The sequence below is a fragment of the Triticum dicoccoides genome, chromosome 4B, assembly GCF_002162155.2.
Source record: "Triticum dicoccoides isolate Atlit2015 ecotype Zavitan chromosome 4B, WEW_v2.0, whole genome shotgun sequence".
In the NCBI taxonomy this organism is placed as follows: Eukaryota; Viridiplantae; Streptophyta; class Magnoliopsida; order Poales; family Poaceae; genus Triticum; species Triticum dicoccoides.
The window spans coordinates 75993875-75998036 of record NC_041387.1 but is presented as its reverse complement, the minus strand read 5'-3'; positions in this window follow the sequence as shown (position 1 = coordinate 75998036).

Below are 4162 nucleotides of genomic sequence, written 5' to 3'. Positions count from 1 at the left end.
CTACATCCCCGACGTGCCTCCCGTTGTTCTGCAGGTCAACTGCACCTCCCATGGCCGGTCACCTCCACTGCAGCCCTTGCATCATCCCACCGCCGGCGCTCAGGTCGTTCGCCGCTGCCAAATCCACTCGTTCAACGATGTAGCACTAGGAGGTTCAGCGTCTCAACCCCCTCCGATTCCCATGTACTCATGCTCATCTTCTGCTGCCTTCTTCAATCTATTTGTCCAGATGGAACAACGGCAGCGCCGCCCCGCCATGCCCCGACCACTGTTGGTCGGTGCTGCTCCACCACCCCCATGCCCACCGGTCCTCCTGACGCTCATCCTCTGTCCCTTCCCCAACGAGGATCTGGATCAGGGTCGGCCAGGTGTTCCTCGTGAAGGCCACCAAATCGCTGTGATGATCCTCACGCTGCCACCACCTCCCATTGCTTCAGTTCAGGTTAACATTATCCAGCCACATCAGTTCGACTGTGTTTTTTGAAGAGAAAAACAGAGATGGGTGAAAGATCATAGCAGTTCAATCAATCTCACAATGGAAGGAATTATGTTGACAAAGTTGCTTCCACCCATTTCGTTGTTGCCACAAATTTTATTGATTGTATGATATCACAATTTTGTTTGTCTATCGTGTGGTGCTGCTTCTCTCTGTAAATGATTCTATTCCACATCAGACTGTACTCCCAAAAATATGCAGATGGAGTCATCGATTGCTGAAGTTCTAATAAAAAATGGAAAGAAGTCCGGTGAAGAAACGGATTGGTTGTCTTGAAGATTTTTATTTTCTCCTTTCATGATGCTTAACTCAATCATTATGCAGAAAGGGATAGAGTTCTGCACACAGTAACACATGTCAGTTTGTATTTTAAAGAGAGTTTCTTTTTTAACTTAACAATGTATGGGGAGATTTGCTAGTGCTTTTAAGACTTTGTAAAAATAAATCAACGTTGTTGGAGAAATTATGATGATTTCTTATCCTGAACAAGTTGAGTTTTGTGAATGAAAAGATGAGATGTACATATTTTTCTATTGTTTTTTCATTTTGTGTATGACGCCTCCCATTTTGGTATGAGTAAATATGAAGATGCACAGAAGCATTGCGTTCTAATTGTTGAAATTGTGTATTCACTAGCTGTTTGTTTATTTGGCTATCAAAATTTATTTATTTTCTTTCTCTAATTGTGGAACTTCAAATTTTGAAAAGAGAGCATGTCGATGTATATAAAAATCATTTTTTCAGTTTCAACAAACCCAATAAGGTCAAAACAAAATAACAAAAGCATCTCAAACATTTTACATAAAAAGGGATTTTAACCATTAAAAAACCATAGAAGTTCAAATTTTAAAAATGGAGCAGCTCGATGTTTATTAAAAAGATGGAGCATTTTCATGATTATAGAAAACTCTAAATTTGGTCATTATTAAAAAACGAAAAGAAAAAATTCAAAATTAATCACACAATATTTCAATATATAAAAAATAGAAAATCTAAATATGGTGACGGGAAAATCATAATAAGTTCAAACAAAAATAACACAGAATTTCAAAAGATAACACGACACTTGGAAGTGGATATTTCACCCTTTCTACATAAAAAAACAAGAAGTTCAAATTCTAAAAATGGAGAAGTTCAAAAATCATTAAAAAGGATTTTCACCGTTTCTAAATAAAAAAACTCTACAAGTTCATATTTAAATAATGAACCGGTTCAATACTAATTACAAAACTAGGATATTCGTGTTACTAAAAGAAATAAACCTAGAAGTCCAAATTACAAAAATAGAGAAGTTCTCTATTTATATGTAAAAACTCAGATTTTCCTTGTTATTAAAGAATGGAAACAAGAAGTTCAAAAATAAAATAACAAGAAGTTCAACTTTAAAAATAGAGCGCTTCAAAATTTCATAAAAAATATTAAGAAAATAAAACCAGGACGTCCATATTAAAAAGATGAAGAAGTTCTATGATTATAGAAAACTCAGATTTTCCTTGTTATTAAAGAATGGAAACAAGAAGTTTAAAAATAAAAAACAAGAAGTTCAACTTTTAAAAATATAACTTTCAAAATTTCATAAAAAAGGATTAAGAAATAAACCAGGAAGGCCATATTAAAAAGATGAGGAAGTTCGATGATTATAGAAAACTCATATTTTCCTCGTTATTAAATAATGGAAACAAGAAGTTTAAAAATAAAAAACAAGAAGTTCAACTTCTAAAAATATAACGTTCAAAATTTCATAAAAAAAGATTAAGAAATAAAACCAGGAAGGCCATATTAAAAAGATGGAGAAGTTCGATGATTATAGAAAAATCATATTTTCCTCGTTATTAAATAATGAAAACAAGAAGTTCAACTATTAAAAATAGAGCGTTTCAAAATTCATTAAAAAGGATTAAGAAAAATCAGATTAAAAAATCCATAAAAAACTCAAAATATTTCACGTAACCGAGAGAGGCTCAGGTTGATAATTGTGAGAAGTTCATGTACTACACGGTGTGCATTTTGTATTAAAAAAGAACAAAAAAGCAAATGCTAAAAGTTTTGTTGTTAAAAGTTCAAGTCCTTGGTCGGAGAAAGTTAAATTTTTTATTGTGAGAGACGTTTGTACAAAAGGAATATTATTTGTTTAACACTTACGAATGGATGAGAAAATTACAAACAAAAATACGTCCCAGAAGTTCAACGTGAAAACAGCAGGAAGTTCAACTACTACGCTACATGAATTTCAGATGAAAAACTTTCAAAATTGTCGCGAGTATGAAAAAATGATCAACACGGGAAAGTTGCATGTTTACAGCAACTTTCCATCGGTATATCACCCGGTCAATTCTTGTGAGTGGGATGGAGAGCCACGGGCAGTGGATGAAGATCTACGAGCAAAAAAATCACGTGAAAAACAGATGAAGTTCAGGTACACGCACCGAGAAGTTCAGGTTCTTCCCGCGGTGCATTTTCGAAGAATCTATTTCGCGGTAGAAGCAGAACGAATGATCCCGTCGTTTTCGAAATTACTTGAAAACGGCTAGGAATCAGAGAAAACCAACAACATGAAAAAGTTTCGCATTTTCCATAGCTATTCAACGGTATATTATTTGCCCAATTCCGATAAGAGTTTGTAGAAATTACGGCAAAAATATGTTTTTCGCCATTTTCAAAACTGACTTAAAACCGTAAAGAATTGGGAGAAACAATACATACCAAAAAGTTTCGCATTTGTTCAAGCTTTCCATGGCCATATCATTTGCTGGATTTGGACGCACGGTTAAAAAATTAGCTCGAAAATACGAACTCGGTAGAACTTGGACCATTTTCTAAATTACTCTTAAACCATTCAAAATTAGAAAAAAACTTTCAAGATAAAAAAGTAGCGCATTTTCATAAGCTTTCCAACGCGGTATCATATGCCTCCATTGGATTAGCCATTTAGAAATGACATCTAAAAAACGAACTCAGCTGTTCGGTTTATGAAATTTTACGTTTTTCAAATTACTCTTTAACCATAGGGAATTAGAAAAAACTTTAAACATGTGGAAGGAGCGGTTTTGCAGCAGCTTTCCAATGCCATATTATATGCCTCATTCCGATAAACGGTTTAGAAATGCGATCGAAAATACGATTCACGTTTTTTGTGCAAAGAAAAAACGGTTTTCAAAACAGCTCTTAAACCGCTTATATTTTGCCAAAAATTTAAGTTGGGTCATGATATTGGTGTCCATAGCTTTCCAACGGTATATCGCAAGCCCCGTTTGGGCAATGTTGGCGGAAGTTCAACCGAGTTCACGGGGAAGTTCAACGTACTACTAGCGGGGCAGGTCAGGTTGTGATCAGAATATTATCCTGATCTCGTGATCAGAATAGTGTTTATGTGTGTGTGTGTGTGTGTGTGTGTGTGTCTATATATATATATATAGGGCTGGACTTTTTTGTTATCGGTAACAGAAAATTATTCTGTTACCATCAGCCCCTATAGGGCCCGACGGCCGATTACACGATCAGAAAACTGCCCAGTTACCCACCACCTCCCATCCCGTTCGTTGCTTAAGAAAAATATCTACCCCAGTCAACCCCACCTCCCGCCCCCGATCCCCACTCCCACATCCCACGGCTGCGACGGCCCTCGCCGCCGGCGCGCGTCCCACAACCCTCGTTGCCCCCTCCACC